At 43.3% G+C, this 16,889-nt stretch overlaps 1 protein-coding gene across 11 annotated transcripts in view; it reads left to right on the plus strand.

Annotated features, from left to right (window-relative positions):
- The window catches only part of auts2a (activator of transcription and developmental regulator AUTS2 a), a 355,571-nt gene that overhangs the window by 265,291 nt on the left and 73,391 nt on the right, over nucleotides 1-16,889 (plus strand). The gene's annotated exons all lie outside the window — the stretch shown is intronic.

The following is a 16,889-nucleotide window of genomic DNA, read 5'->3' on the forward strand; positions in this document are numbered from 1 at the left end:
CAGACTAGAACAACAGCATCTTAATGGCAGCCTTGGAAAACGAACATGCAGGAGACATAAAAGCCTCTGAAAGCTTTTTCTTATGCATGAATTCCGCCCCGCCATACAGTTTAAAGCAGCAGATACGAGAGATTGCAGAAAACCACATTCACCCTGCTGACTGAGGCTCAGGATGAGATTGTCCTTTCATGTAGTTGTGCTTGGAGGGAGGTTCGCAGAAAGAAAGCAGCCTCATCATTAAAAAAATAACAGGTAATATCTCTGCGTTGTTGACAATGTGTCATTTGTAATGTACTGTACGTGGAGGAGGCTACCAAAGCATTAAATTACATAAACAACAAACAGTTTGGTGATGAGGAAATTAATTGTCCGGTTAGCTGGGATGGCAGACACAGACTAAGGATCACAGGTTATTAGATTGCTGTATTTGTACTTTAAACTGTTTTTTCACCAGTCCCATCACTTATTTAATATGTGGTCAGTATAGTAAAAGAGAGTGATGGTTGATTCCATACACACACTTTATGACTGTATGCATCCACAGCTTTTTGTCACCCAAAACGTTGACTTGGAAAGGAACCTCGTTACGTTTGTGCTGGAGTCTGAGATTGAAGTTGCAAAGAGTCAAAAGATGTTCTGTAGATGCTCAGTTCCACCACTGAAGTTGCAGCATGTTTACAAACCAGTTCAGGTTCATCCGTTTCATTCAACGATCCACTTTCACTCTTCTCATTCTGCGTTGCCGCCATGTGCGTATGTAAACAAAGGCACTGCGCATGCGTGTTTTACCCATATTCTATCGCCATATTCCATTTTCTTATCGTTGTCCAACATTACACCAGTATTACCGTGAACCGTATGATATAGCCCAGCCCTAATCAGAACCTTGAATATATGAGAGAAAGTCTGCTTTACAGCTCTGAACTTTGAGTATAGCCAATTATATTGTATATGTATCTGTAAGTGAATCCAGCACGGGTTCAGACCAGAACATGAATATAAATGTATATCACATTATAATGTTATTTATACATTTGTATTATTTCTCCTTTTTGCCCTCCTACTATCCTTCAGTTTAAGGCCTTAATTTGTTGCTCACAGGCATTTCTGTGTGCTGGCATTTGCCTGTATTATTTAATATGAGCATCCGCAGTTAGAACTATGTACTAGCAAAAACCAGAATGCTGCCATTTGTCTTGAGATTGGCTACTACACACATACAAATATATAAATTTTTAACGATTTGAGGGTGATTGAATAAATCCCAAAAGCTATATTAATAACCCTGGTTTCATGCAGATTGAATGTTAAATGGTTCTTATATAGTGCTTTTCTACTCTATTGGAGAACTCAAAGCTCTTCACTGCACTTTTTTCCTTAGCTGTTTCTAAGTGCTTCCTATCTCACATCCACACTCTGATGGGTGCATAGGAGAGCAACATGGGGTTAGAATCTTGGGTACTGGCATGCAGACTGGGATCGAACCACCAACCTTCCAGTTAGTAGGTGACCTGCTCTACCACCTGAACTACAGCTCAGGAATAACAGGAGGAGGAGTTAGGAAACAGATACACCACGATCAGTGTGTGTGTGTAATTTGACGTTAAAATCCTTTTTTACCAGGTGCTTTGGTACTTTTGCCAGTACTGTGTAAACATAAGATATAAACACAGTAGATTGGTGTTGTGTAAAATAGTTACACTACTCGCTCTATTTGGAGAGTTTTCCCATTTGTGTGACATCATTAGAGACTGATGGTGGCACCTTCGAGGGTTAAAAAGATTACAGCCAACCAAATGAACACCTTTTTCATGCAGAGTGAATCGAAGATGTTAACTCCAGAAGAAGCGACCCAACACTCTTTACTTCTGCTCCACGTGCCTCAGGTGTCCCCTGCTTGTGCTTGCAAATGCAAAAACTAGTGACTAACCATTGGAACAGTGCTGTTCTGTGTTGTAAATATTTCATGTACTGCAACAACTGTGTAGTATTAGAAGTTTTTCTGGTTTGCTTCAGAAAGAATAGCTCATGTAAACTGATGCTGAGCAGGCAATGTTTTTGTGAACCACAACAAACACAGCTACAGCCGACGCTCAGTGTTTTTATACTTTAGACACGAGTCCATCGAGAACTGCTGGCCATTGAATCGACTGTTTTAACTATTTTAACTTTTACTTGATGATTTCCTGTTTATTCAGCTGTAGTTTTCTATGCACTTTTTTGTGTGGCATAGCAGGAAACGGTGCAAAAACATTGAAACTATTTCTCGCTGACGCATAACCAACATCTATTATCAGTATAAATGAACCTCCAACTTTGCTGTTGAAATGGGAACAAAGTGGAAAGTGTGCTCGCAGGCATGCTGGGGGAAGACGTAAGGAGCAAAGAGGGAAATGAGAGCTGCACACAAACAAGCCATTATTAAACACATTTCTTCTTTAAGCTGCTTTCTGAAGAGCATCAAGCCTCGAGCACTTTAACGTGCCAAAAACTAGCTCTATTTGTGCTTTGAAATCAGGAGGTAAGATCAGCGCAGGATAAAAAGCTCAGCACACAGGAAAGCAGAAGAACGCTTTATTTGTTTACCATGCGGCAGGCCGAGGGCGATAGTCGGGCTTCTCTTCATCCACAGGAGAGCTCCTGCTTGGCGGCTGCACCAATGCAGCACACTGCCTCCCACCAGCATCGCATACAGCGCCATCTGCTAGGACCTGTTGGCTTGTTTGTTTTCCAGAGCAAACAGCAAATCACTTCTTTCCTGTTCCTGCTTTTTACCATATGCCACTGCCTGTGTATCAGAGCGAGGCATGTATATTAATGAAGTTAATCAAAGACGCGCACGCAGCCACATCTGCCAGGGGAATTTTCAAATGATTGCACCCGCCAGTTGATTCATCACGTCACTACCCTCGCCTGCCACCGTGGCCACCTTTCAGTGTGGCAAATGGCAACTACATCATCTGCATAAAAGGTTTAGAGTGACGCAGGAGTAACTGTTGTTTTGATAAAATCCTCACAGCTTTAACAGATCTAGGAATTCTGCCCCTGAATGTGTCGAAATAGTGTGGCTCAGGATGTAATGAATGATGTATTTGCCTCACGTTCTGATACATTTTACCTTCACACATCCCAAGAATAACATGTGAAAAATGTTTCCCCTGAAGAGAAACTAAGATTCCAGGGTCATCCCAATTAGTAGCTACATTAAACAGTGGGAAGCACACTGTAAACAGTGCATCCCTGTACAGATGGCAAATTATCCTGCTGACTAGTTGAAACCCTCTGAGCCTGTCAGGTGCACATGGCGGGCTGATGTTTTAAGAGCACTGACCTACACTTCACGTGCAGTGATGGTATTACGTGGCAGGTATGCAACCAATAACTGCAGAGTTTTAATGGTGCTTGCCATACTGCTTGTTAAATTAGATAATGCTAATGAGATGTAGCATCACAGTAGTGCAAGTTCAGATGTGTTGTGAGGCCTGTGTTTGTGGACTTTGTTCCCCCTGTGCCTGCGTTGGGGAGCAAACTCTCCCTCCCACAGTTAAATTAACTGGTCACTAGGGGTGCAACGATACACAAAATTCAGGGTTCGGTTCGATACTTTGGTGTCACGGTTCGATATTTTTTCGATACAAAAAAAAAATGTTCATGCCTTTTTAATTTGTCATTTATTAAAATTATAAATATATATTTTAACTCAAAAGTACAGTTTTTAAATTTAATGTTGCTGAAACAACAAAGTAATAAAATAATAAATCTATCTGATGGAGAAATCCCTCATCTTTGGAAAAGAGAGTTTATTACAGAGAAATGGCTCTTTCAAAATAAAAGCTATACTATCCGCTTCTTCTGGGCTATATTCTCAGCAGCATATTAAACATATCAGGTCTCCATAAGGAGAATCCTGTGCTAACAGCTGTCTAAATGACTCGGGTAAAGTTTGTAGCATGCTGCTTGTTGTTTTTGTCTGCTTCCACTTGTCTTTGCTCTAGGATGCTGTCGGAGTAAATGTGCAGTCATATTCATTTTGTTCCCACTAGTGCTGTCAGCGTTAATCTGAAATGACGTTAACGCCACAACACGGCAAATCTCCGTTAACGAGCTACCGCGGATCGCCCCGTGCGTGGGGCTGGACGGCCAACACGTTAACGAGCTAACTGCGCTAACACACTAGTTCCCACCCATGTAATTGAGCATTGCGTGGCACATCCAACATACTGTTTTACTTTAGTCCATGACTCGCTTACCTTCAGGGTCATACGTCACATGAAAACCAAAATAGTTCCAAACGCCAGATCTGAATGAGGGTGGGGGAGGTTCAATTTGCCATGTTGCAACGAGCTTAGCTTCTGTCTCGCTAGCTTGTGCTGCGCTCAGTGAATCTGCGTTCGACTACTCCGCCTAGGCTGCACTGTCGAGCGCAGATCCACTGAGCGCTCAACACAGACAGCATCGTCAGAAGGAAAGTTGATAAAATAAATGAAAAATGTTGTATTGTTCGATACATATGCGTACCGAACCGAAAGCACTGTATCGAACGGTTCAATATCGATACGAGTATCGTTGCACCCCTAACAGTTACTGTGTTCACGTGTATGACCAGTTTACAAATCATTGTCTGTCCCCATATAGACTGGCCAGGGTCTGTCTATTGTTGCCCAATGAAAGCTGGGATTGGTTCATTCGCACTGATTTGCTGTGTGAAAGATCTGAACTTTGCTCTTTTTCTTTTTATGTGGGAGTGAATCGTTGTCTCTGTGTTAGCCCTGTGATTGGTTGGTAAGTTCTCCAGGCCACGTCTACAACTCTCACCTTATGACAGCTGGAAATAAGCTCCAGTGCCCCGATGATCCAGACGTGGATAAGGGGATAAAACATGGAACGATGGATTCTTCTTCTTCTGAAGCATTTAGTCTTCAAAATCATCTGCGTTCACTATCTGTTCACCTTCTCCTGTTCTGTCTCATTTCCTTTTGTTTTCATTCCTCTTATCTCCAGCACATAACTCCACCTCTCTGAGCTCTCATTCACCTGCTACCTACACTCACTCCAGATCACAGTGTCATCTCCACACATAGTCCACAGACTCCTGCCTGACCTCATCTGTCAGTCTGACCGCTGCAAACAAGAAGGAATCTCGTCACCACTGTGTCACCGTCCTCATACATGTCCAGAACCAGCCCCACTTCTGACTTCCTCTTCCTTCTGGCCGTCTCTATACTCCTCCATCAACACTCATGAAGCAAACATCACATCTGCAGCGCTCGTTCTCAGCATGAAGCCACACTGCTGCTGACTGATCGTCGCCTCTCTTTAACCGAGCTTCAACCACTCGTTCACGTCTTCAGGGCATGGCTCTGTATATACTACAGCTCTGCACGCTTGTACTTGAAGATTGGTACCAGTACACTTCTTCTCCATTCTTCTCTTAGTCTCTAAGATTGTGTTAAACACAAATCTCTTCAAACCAATCTGAACAAACACAGATGCACTGTAGGCGTGAAAGGTGACAGCGTTTCTTAGTTGTTTCCTTCGCTCATCATAGTCACTGTGGTCTTAGAGATGTAACTGTGATCCCAGACAGACTTTTGTGTCTTTTTGTTTATTAACAGCTAACTTTTTTCCTCTGAATTAAAAGAAATATTCAGAAGTCTGGCTGTGCATCACATCCAAAGCTCCAAATTTACCTTACAGTGATGAACACTGGCTGGATTTTCACATGGGCAGTTCCTTCAGCTGCGTATCTTGTATCACCATTATCTGTGCTCAACACATTGTCACATTATAATCATATTCTGCTTCTTTGTGTTGGTGCTCGGCAATGTGGGTGTTGTACAGATCTCTCCTATGGCCTGTGGTGTCCTTCACAGTGTTAAAATGCTTTTAGATCTAATGAAATTTCAGAGTATACCGATGTCAACACAGACAACTTTATCTGGCTCTGTTTCTACTGTTGATGTGTTTTGCTGAGCATTTAATCCAGTTGTCTGGCAGATAACGTGACTTTGTTGCAGATAATTGTGAGACTTGAATTCCTACCATTTCATTTATGTTACTTAGCACGAAGTTACCTGATCCTGTGAGATCCACCTGTACGTGCAACCTGCTAACGAAGCTTGCTAATGTTGGACAGTAACCTCAGCAGTCCACCCGCTCGCCACAGCACGGGCCCTAAAAAACAAAAATACAACAAAAGGCAGCAGAAACTAAAATCAAGGATTCATAAGAGGCGTTCATAAATCAGCAGGTGATTAAATCCTTTTTTTCTACATAGACCTAGGGGTGGGCGATATAAACGATATACGATAGAAACGATATAAATTTGGCCAACGATAGAGATTTTGACTATATCGCTCTATCGCGATAGCGCATGTTGATGATGTCATCAAGCTGCGCCGGTTTTGGTCGAAAGCATCTCAGCGGCTAAAACCATTATCATCTGCAAATTACGTTGGGCGACAGTCATGGCAAAAAGCCAAAAACTGCGCTTCCTCCACTTCCGTAACATTGATTCATTAATGTTGAATTCTCTCACAGCTGCTCTATTCCCATGTTGTTGCAGTATATTAATTACTAACCTGGTATTGTGGATGGATTATCTCAGTTGTTCTCCTGACTGAAGTTTGGCCCGTGTACAGCATCCTGCTATGCGATTGCATTTGTCCCTGACCACCAGAATCCCTCACGTTAACTTTTATCGAGTGGAAAAAAAGTTAGCTTCATCCTCCAGCTTCACTGTGCTAATGTTATGCTAACATAGCTGTGTCGCTAGCAATCACGTAGCACAACATTATATACCAGGTAGTCCAACTTCAGTAACCCTGCAAACGCCACTGCTGTTTAGTTTTCTGTCTTCATTTATGTTGGAAGTGACAGCAGAGCTGTATGCTTTAATTAGTTTCAAAAATCTCTGTCAGAACATGATATGAAATGTTTAGGTGGAAACTAGCGAGCTAACTTCCTGTTAACTTCTAACTCCGTTAAATTTAATAAATCCTGTTTTCATGGATGCCTGGACGTTAAACTTAATTGTTACACCTGATAAAGCAGCAACGCTGATGATGTAATTAAAGATGAAAAAATTTAGACCGTTTTTAACTCTGTGTTCGTTTGACTTTGGGACCTGAAGGAGACGGAGTTTTGGACCCAGATTACTCCGTGAAGCTCCTCACTACGGCAGCAGTAGTGCGGCAAGCAGTGCGGCTTACCAAAGTTGTACTAAAACATTTTTTAACAGATTTCTGTATGCCCAAATCGGTTCGAGGTCAGTGAGCACAACCAGAATTCATACATAAGGCGCACTCTCGATTTTTGAGAAAATTAAAGGATTTTAAGTGTGCCTTATAGTGTGGAAAATACGTTATACAGAAGAAAAGAATATATCGTGATGTATATCGTTACCGCACGTGCTTCAAATTATATCGGGATATGAATTTTAGGCCATATCGCCCAGCCCTACATAGACCTACAGCATTTGAAGCATCATTCAAATCCCTTATGAGAATATTAGTTCCTGCTATGTTCCCGTGTTTTGACCACAACATGGTTTCTGTTCTGATCACACAGCTAATCTCCTCAATCTCTTTAACAGTTTTTCCCCATTTGCACATTTTTCATTTGTGCCACAAATTGCTCGCACGCCGACCTGCCACATAAGAATTCATATGAGACTGGGCAGAATTAAAAACAAAAGAGAGGAAACGCCACTCTCCAATCACAATGGATACCGAAGCTGCTCTTTTCATATTACAAAAATTATTACCGTTGGTTTTCATGAAAGGAAGCTTGTTCCTTAAATTGCTAATTGAAAGCGACAGTGGAAAAGATAACTGCTACTTTCAAGCTAGTAACTTCTATTCTCTCTCACTTCAGAAAATACTGTGTGTCAATATTACTATACGACTGCTCTGCATGTGTTGATTTGCACCCACTTAGTGCATAATTACACTTGCAGGTTTGCTGAGAGGAACTTAATTTGATTGTTCTGCCTGTCACTCAGTATGAAAAAAGACAAATATGAAATGACATGTTTGAGGTTGCTTGATTATTGGCTTTGGATGGACATAATTGTGGACATATTTTGTTAAGCTCAGTTTTTGCGGCTTACAGCCTGAACTTTGCCGGCTTTTCAGCAACAGCGTGACTGTAATCCATCTTTCATATAGCTCTGTGCAAGTGGTTTGCTTTGTTTTTGTTTTCATGCTGCATCTGCTTCTTTTTTCCCTCCTCTGATCCGACAAGGCTTTCCTGTCCTGTCTGGTCCAATAAAGTCTGCTCAAATACAAACATAGATTCCAAGGACTTATGGGCCAGCGCTGGACCCATGTGTCTGTGCCTCCGGCTGTGTCATGCGTGATTGCCTACATGATGCCTACAGGAGTTATAGAAAAGAGGGGGCATCAAAACACCGTACGCCAACCTATCAAGACTTAACCCCACACTGAGGTAGATCCGAGGCTTGAAAGGATGAACACTCTGTCTGTCTCCTCCTGGGTTCTTGTTGATGAGTCAGTCGAAGGCTTGGCAGGTTTCCAGGAGCCAATTTTACCCCCCTCAAGCCGTCCAAAACCAAGAAACTGATCTCCTCCTACCGCTTAGGTTGGCTCTGGGCAGCAGCCTAGCTGAAGGCAATGTCCTGATCAAGCACAGTAGTGGGCTAACATCCTCCGCTCAGAAAAAGATGTACTGTGGGCTGCAGTCTGGGAGATACTGACCTTTTGTTAACTTGACTGATGGGTTTATACTTAGTCAACACGATTTGCTCGCTAACAACTCCATTGAATGATTTTCCTGGCTTCGAGTTACTTCCACTTACTTACTGTTTGACAGCTGTAGGTGTGCAGGTAACCAGTTCTCTGCAGGGTAAACTGGGGATTTCATTAAAAGTCCAACTTTGGTCGTAGGCAGCCTGATCAGTTGTGCTACACTAGTTTCTGTCTCTCAGAAATGTACTGGAAAAGCCGAATACTGCTTCTAATCTTAAGGACAAGCTGATTCATAGTTTCACAGTGTGTACATTCCTTTGCAGTCAGACCGATACGAGCCAGCCCACTTTATAAAAAGCCCCGAGGCTGTCAGAGGGAGATGGATAGCATCAGCCATACACCCTTGACCTCGTGCTATCAGTCCCGTGCTGACCTCCACCTCCGTGGTCAGCATCTCAGCCTCTTTGCCTGCTGCTGTTCAGCACTGCCGCAGGCCGAGGCCGCATGGTAAATCAGCCAGCATGGTGAAAGGCCAAAGGTCACCATGAGCCAGTCCAGTAGATATTCACACCACCACATTACCAGCTGCTGATTAAAGGGTTGTGCCACAAGAAAAAAAAGGCACTTAGTGTGATGAATGTCATATTGGGTTATATACAGTTTTTCTCTCAAACAAAACTACATTTTAATATTAGATAAAGACATGAATCTAAAATGCAGTTTTTAAATGATGAGTTTGTTTATTAAGAGGGAAAGAAAAGCTATCCAACCTACCTGGCTCAGTGTGGAGAGAGCTAATTGCCTCCTTAAACCCAATAACGGCCACCGTTATGCAAGAACTGCAGGAATTCAGGCGCACTGTTTTTTGCTGAATTGTTTTAATTCAGTCACAGTGAAGAATTTTTGAGCATGTGGTCTGTTTAGGGTCATGCCAAAGCATTTCTGCCCGATTTAAGCCGGCTTTAAGTTTAGGCCGTTTCAAGACCTCTGTTTTCTTTGTTTTACGAGCCATTCAGAGGTGCACTTGTGTTTCCGATCATTGTTTTGCTCCTTAACCAAACTGCGTTTGAGCTTCGGGGCACAAACTGGTGGCTCGATGTTCTCTTTGGGGATTTTCTGGTCCTGAAGCACTAAAGCAGCCCCAGACCATCACACTACCTCCACCATGTTTGACTGCTGGTGTGATGTTCGTTTTTTAAAATTATGTTAGTTTCACTCCAGATGTAACAGGATGCAAATCTTCCACAATATTTTCCACAAGTCTTGGGGATCATCGAGATGTTCTTTGGAAGCTGAGTCTTTGTTTGCTTTGATTATCAGGGATTTTTGCCTTTGAATTCTCCCATTCTCGCCCAGACTCTGATTGAATTATGAACACTGTCTCACTTTAAATGATTTGAGCTGATGCCCTAAAGATCGGTCTGACTTTACAAAGTTCTGCCCAAATCAGGGTTGCGTAAACATGTTGGGTCAACACCCAGTCAGATAACCTTGTTTCGTGTCCCACCTTGGGTTCCAGTTTTGTGGAGCTGCTATCAGGAGGTACCTGAGCTCCATTGCAAGCATTTTTTGTTCTAATCACAATAAATACAGTATACGAAAGAACGTTTTTTTCGTAATGAGCTGTCCGTCTTGTAATATTGTGAAATGATAGCCTAGCAGTTCTCACCATGTACATGTACCACTATGGAGTACAGCAGCAGTCCCCTCCCCCCGGGCCACGGACCGCGCCGTGGCCCGGTCGTTTGGTACCGGGCAGAGATGGGCAGTAACGCGTTACTTGTAACGAGCTACTGTAATCCGATTACTTTTTTCAGGTAACGAGTAAAGTAAGGGATTACTATTGCAAAAACGGTAATTAGATTACCGTTACTTTCCCGTAGGAACGCTGCGTTACTGCGTTACTAAAACCGTGATTTTTTTTGCGAGAGTGTCTCATGACAGTGACGTAAGCGAGTGCGACGTTGGTGACAACAGCTGTGTGCAGATCAACAATGGATCACATATCGATTGTGGGAGAGAGTATGAGCGTGCAGCGTTTAAAGCATGGAAGTACTGACCTTACTTTGAGTTTGATTCCATAAAAAGTGACAAAAACATTAGTGTCCGCTGTGCGTGGGAAGAAAACTTCTTTTTACAGCGAAAAACCCCTAAACTTCCAACAAGCACCGAGTAGCTACGACGTAATGGGAAACTCACAGAGAAACTCGCGGATTCTTCCACTGACCGCGGCACACCTGCACCAGGGTAAACCTCCGCCTACCGCAGTCCTGCTTTACAGGTGAAAATAGAGCAACAGGACCGCTGAGTCTTTGACTTTATTTATTTTCTGCTGTGTTTTACTTGCATCTATTTGAAAGACTGAGTGTAAACACAAAAAATATTTTATTTTATGAGCTGGAATGTGCAGAAAATAGGTTTAAATGTTAAACTAATTTCTTCCAGTCAGAGAATGTTGCAGATAATTTAATCTTTGCTTGATGCATAAAGTTAAAAGATTAAAACTAATAAAACAAGTTAAAAAAAGAGACTTTTCCATCTGATTACATTTTGTATGATGGATTATGCAGAAAAAGTAGAATTGGGCTTCAGGTTGTAAATCGTGTTTTTAAAAAGTAACTAAGTAACTAAGTAATTAATTACTTTTGAAAATAAGTAATCAGTAAAGTAATGGGATTACTTTTTTGGGGAAGTAATCAGTAATTAGTTACTGATTACTTTTTTCAAGTAACTTGACCAACACTGGTACCGGGCCGCGAGAGTTGAGGCTCGGGTGTGAAATTTATGGTTTTCAGGGTTTTATCGTTAACTCGGTTTCCCTGGGTCTTTCCCGTGTTGTAGTTGTGCGTCTTATTTTGAAAGAAATATCTCCGCGTTGCCATAGCGACCAGAGAGCGTTAAGAGAGGAGGACGTTACTCTCAGTGTTGTTGCCGCATTTCAGGAGGACGCTGCTGATGAAGTTACACAGTGAATTCGCGTTTATTATTATATTTACAAAATACCACCGTTTTTGTTTTGGTCGTATCGTTTTATTTTGTTGTATTTATCCGCCACACCTTAAAGGCCGGTCTGTAAAAAAACACCGTCTGACATTAAACTGGTCCGTGGAGCAGAACTGTTTGGGGGCCGCGCTGCTCTACAATATTGTACGATCCCTGCTGAGTAAATCTGGAAGAATCCAAAAACAATCGTTCTTGCAAAAAGCCAAATCAGGACACATTATTCTTGGTTCTGTATTTACTCCTGAACTCTCATTCTAGAAAAACTGTGTAGAAAAAGTAAAAAATAAAAAAACAAATTTCACTGGCCAAGAAGGGCCCACGTTTGAGGGAGCCTACATCTGTGTGACCAGCACAGTTTATTGTGTTTATGCATGGGTGAGAAACAAATGGTGCTGTTGGTGAACATGTATAGAGCCTGTCATTAAACAAAGCTGTCTTAACTGATTATACCTCAAATCCAGTTTGGTGACCTTTCTGTCTGGGATTCATTTTCCTGAAAGTGAAGATGCTGAAAGACAAATAGTTTCAGCCCAGAATGTCCCAGTTGGAGCATCGTCAGATAAACTGGTTAATGTACATAAAAACTACGAGTTGCAGCATTTAGAAGCAGTTTTTCGTGCTTTGGTGATGCTCGGTGCTTTTAGTTTACAACCTGCTCGAGTTTTTTCTAAGCATATTGTTTCTGGAAATTAACTTGAGGCTCTTTTAACACCGTGGTAAAGGCTCATTAAACAACCCAGATGGTGCTTTCTAGTGTCATCCTAATAATAGCGCAGTGTTTTAGTTCTGATGGCCCTGAAGGCCTCTGCGCCTCTTCCCCACATCTTCCTTCTGTCACACACACTCAGGCTCACGCCCTCGGCCCCCGCGTCGACGGGACGAGCGGAACAATAACCACGCGCCAGCTGATGCGTGATCCATGGGTTTGACCCGCTGACCCCAGGACACATTGTTACAGCCTGTTTACATTGTACAAATTGACAAATGTTTTCATGAGGCCTTTTGTCCGGCTCCCAGAGTCTTTTTCTCTCCCTCTCTGGCTTTCTCACTTCCTCTGTAGCCGGTTCATCCTTCCTACCTCGTTACACAAAAGATCACCTGAAAGGACCCCAGATGAGAATAAGGAAGAGTGGAAAGAGCACATTTATATTCTTGCCATGTCCTTAGACATTAGGGGGGCATCAAGGTGCAAATACGAGTCAGACAGCTCTCATAATGAAAGAATCGAGACGCATTATGAAATAAGTGGAAGTGACCAATGAAGAGAGACGCTGCGCTAGCTGCTTTGAATTCCAATTAGGCTAACTGCTAAAGAGTGAGGGGCCTTTAATGTGTTGTGAGTCACCGTGGGGCTTGGATATGAAGACTGAGACTCACGTAAAGGTCAGCGTGGCAGGGGTCGGCAGGTCACAGGAAATAGACTCGAGCTTCTTCTCAATGCATCAAAAGGGAGATATGAATATCAGATAAATACAGACCTGCTCCCTTTTTCCCCGTAGCCCCAAGATATGTTCAGCACCTCCACAGAGGGGTGGCAGGGGTGAAAGGGTGGAGCGAGCACCACTATTGAAGAGGGTGGATTATCTCATGAAGGGAAATCAATTAGAACGTTACGGTGGACTGTGAACATTTATCCGTTTAGCTTGACCACTATTGAATTTCCATGATGGGCTTTGACTGTTCAGAGGGAGAGATCAGAGTTAATGGTGATTGTTCTGCTCTCCTCCAAATGTATTATCTGCCTCATTCAATGAGGGACACTTCATCAAACCAGAGAGAACCCCGCGGCCTATTGATAGATGGGCTTTGTGTGGGGTTTGAAGAAGAACGATGAGGCATGGGGCTTTAAGGCTGAGGGGAGAAACGGGAGGGAGTGTGGGGTTTGACGGGGGTGGGGGTGGGTTGTCACAGATGTCCAGCCCTTTGAAAGAAAATTAAACAAGTACCTCATTAGCCGACGCTTCAGTGCTCCCTGGAGGTGGCCACTGAGCCAGGCTTTTTAATGAGCTGGGAACTTAAATGCTGCCAAAGTTTACCCCGGCCTTGCCTTTCTCCGTTAGGCCATTGGGAAGAGCCGTGCCCTCCCCCTTCGCCCTGGTCACTTCCACCCCCCACCTCACCCTGGCCCTCCTCTTCCATTGAGGGCTGCTCATGCAGAGGAGAGAGAGGCACCACGCTGATTCCCTGCCTTTCAGCTCCAGAGAGGGGGGATAATGCTGTTTTTGTACCACGCATCCAGAGGAATTATGTGCGCTAATTTGATTAGGGGAAGATTTGATTAACTGGAAAATGAGGGCTTTGCTTAGACTTTCACACGCTTAATTTATCCCCTGCAAAGCAGACGCAACATTGTGTCATGAAACTCAGAAGGCATATGAGAAGCCCATTCAGCAGCTAGATGGCCCTTTCAGACTCAACAATATCTAGGACTGCCACGGTTCAAATTGGGATAATCAGTTTAGAGCTTTTTGCTTGGCCTTAGAATACAAATTGCATTTGGCATTAACAGTGAAAAGGTTCAAAGGATAATGAGATTAATGTAGCAGGGAACTGAGCTAAGGCAGAAAATTTTCAGAAGAAAATGCAAGACTAGTGGCATTGTTGCACAAGGTGGATGTGGGGAGTTTTTCCTTCCCCTTCTATGATTTATGTTTTTCTGATTCCTACTGTGGTTGCTAGGAGATTATGATAATGCTTTGGCAGCAAATGTCAATCAAAAGATGCAGTGTGTCAAACACAGAAACTGTAGCAGCGTTTAACACACATGCGCTGCACGCAAATTTACATTCCTGCGCATAGTCAAGGGGCTATTATTCTGTGATGCTTTGAATGCGTTTAGTGGTTTCTGCTTGCGTCTATGATCCCTTTGTATACTCTGAAATGGCCACAGGGACTGAAGGAGCTGAATGCTTTGCTTTTTCTCCTTTTAACATGCAGCCATGAAGGTCGTATTACTGCGCGGTGATGATTACATTTGAATGAAAAGTGACTTCTTCTGGGAGAGAGGAGAAAAAAAGAGCCACGGGCAGGCTTGATCTTTTTTCTGATCTAAAACCCTACACTGAGTGACCTTCCCCTCTGTCTGCCTCTGTCTGTGCTCAGCGGTTCTCTATTTTAAACAAATAGCTCTTTTATTTTACACAGGGATTGCCAGGATTACCTTTTAATAAGGGCTTAGCCGCTCTCCAGCAAAACATCCCTGCCCCAGCGCTGGGCCGGCCGGCTCGAGCCCAGCCCATAATTATCCGCAGCAAACTGAAGGCCCGCGTTCCTTCAAGAGCCCATGTGAGCTCGGTTATTTATTTTTTCCCTTGTTTTTGTCGCCTGTCACACTGCCAGTGTGCAAGCTTTGAATTGGGACGCTCTGAATGCCAAGAATTTATCTAAAAAAGAAAAAACTAGCAGAGATGAGAGAGGGAGGCGGATGGGGAGAGATGGAAAGAGAAATGTGAAAACCCAAACAGATGAGCTGTCTCCTGTTGGACTTCACTCCATCTTCCCCATCTGTTCACCCCAGTTTTAATTAAATCTACAGAGATGAGGATTTTTCCCTCTCATGCTACCTATCTCGAGCTCTTTCCCTTGCTATTCCACTCTCCCGCTTGCTCCCGCGCTGTGCTGAAGTGACGGTGGGCTGATGCCAGCGTCCACTCATCTCCCCACCTTGCTGCCAGCTGCTAATGAGAATGAGCCAGGGTGGCACGAGGAAGTTGCCAGCTATTATGAGCTGTTAATGAGGAGCATTCGAGAAAGGCCCGGCCTAGGCCTCCTGCCATGAGTGACTGCTGCCTTTATCTCCTGCACGCAGAGATACATACTGTACACAAGCGCACACACTTTGTTGGACATTCATACATATTAAATCGGGCTCTGTTAACACCTCTAGAAACAGCATTCACGCCACACTATTTAGCACAAAGCAGCATATTTTAATAAGCTATTTCCCAGGTGATGTGCTCGTGTTCGGTTGGATGACCTCCCCCAGCCTCATGTAGGAATCCTCTGTTCTTTGCTATTGACACGCTCCTGGCAGGCTAGTCCCCTATTACCATAATGGCCTTCACGTCTCGTCCACGGGCCAACCCCCTGTCAGCCAATCGCTGTGCGCTTCACCTGTTCTTGGCTGGGAAAGCGAATCCAGCTGAACCTGTTGACCGTGCGATGGAGCAGGTTGTGAGGACGCGCTCTCTGTTCAGGTTGGCACGGTCACCTGAACTCTTTGTTTGCCATGTTGGCTAACTGTAATGTGAAACGGGGCCAGTGGCCTCTGCTGATCGAAATCCAAGAGAGATTTCACTGTATTTGATTACCTTTTGATTAGCTCACTTTGCCTTCCATGTGAATTTCGGGAGCTATAAATGCAAATTGTATCCTGATGATGCTTGCACTCCTTCGCACCACTTTTCTTTTTGATAATGTCCGATTGCCCACTTCAACAACTTGTAAGTGCACGTCCCAGCTAAATGCAGGCGTTCTATATTCAGGATTATTTTGCCTTTTTTTAAGCATGTACTTCTCATCCTCTCCGCCTCTGAAATGCAATCATCTGTCTTTTCCCTTTGTCTCACCAGCCTGTGCCAAACGGCTTTTGCGCTGTTGAGCGACTGAGGCTTGCTCAGCACTGGAGTTCCTATCACTTCATTTGCATTGTGGTGGCACTTGAAGCTCTGTAAATGCTTTAACAGCTTGCCATTTGCAATTATAAGAGAAGGGCTAGACTTTTAGCAGTACCTCGGGTTAAGAACAATCACATGACACCTCCCAAGCTGAGACCACACTTTTTTACTGTGGCTGCAAAAGCAAACGCACACACTATTTTATCACATTATGTTGTGTTAATAAGACCAAGTCTATCACCTCCGATGTAGTGCCCTCTGTTGAAGTTCTTTTGCTTCACTGATTAACACTGATTATGTACAGTATGATTATGTACAGTATGACAAAAGTCTTCTTTTGATGTTAGATGGTGATAGGTTGGACTTGATGATTGATTAAAGGTGAGATTTTCTTGTTGTGTGGTGTTAATGCACCAACCGCGAACCACAGCATCCCCGCTGGCATCTTACTGGGTGACATTAGCTAACATGTTTCAACTTGTCATCATTTAATGTAAAATGAATGTCGAGTTCAGTTCGATCATTTCTTGTACTACCGTGCACATTATTACATCGCACATTT

This window comes from Aulonocara sp. 'chitande type north' Nkhata Bay, linkage group LG10, assembly GCF_057382095.1.
Source record: "Aulonocara sp. 'chitande type north' Nkhata Bay isolate Kocher_YH1m ecotype deep benthic linkage group LG10, A_spYH_male_GT1.1, whole genome shotgun sequence".
Taxonomy (NCBI): domain Eukaryota; kingdom Metazoa; phylum Chordata; class Actinopteri; order Cichliformes; family Cichlidae; genus Aulonocara; species Aulonocara sp. 'chitande type north' Nkhata Bay.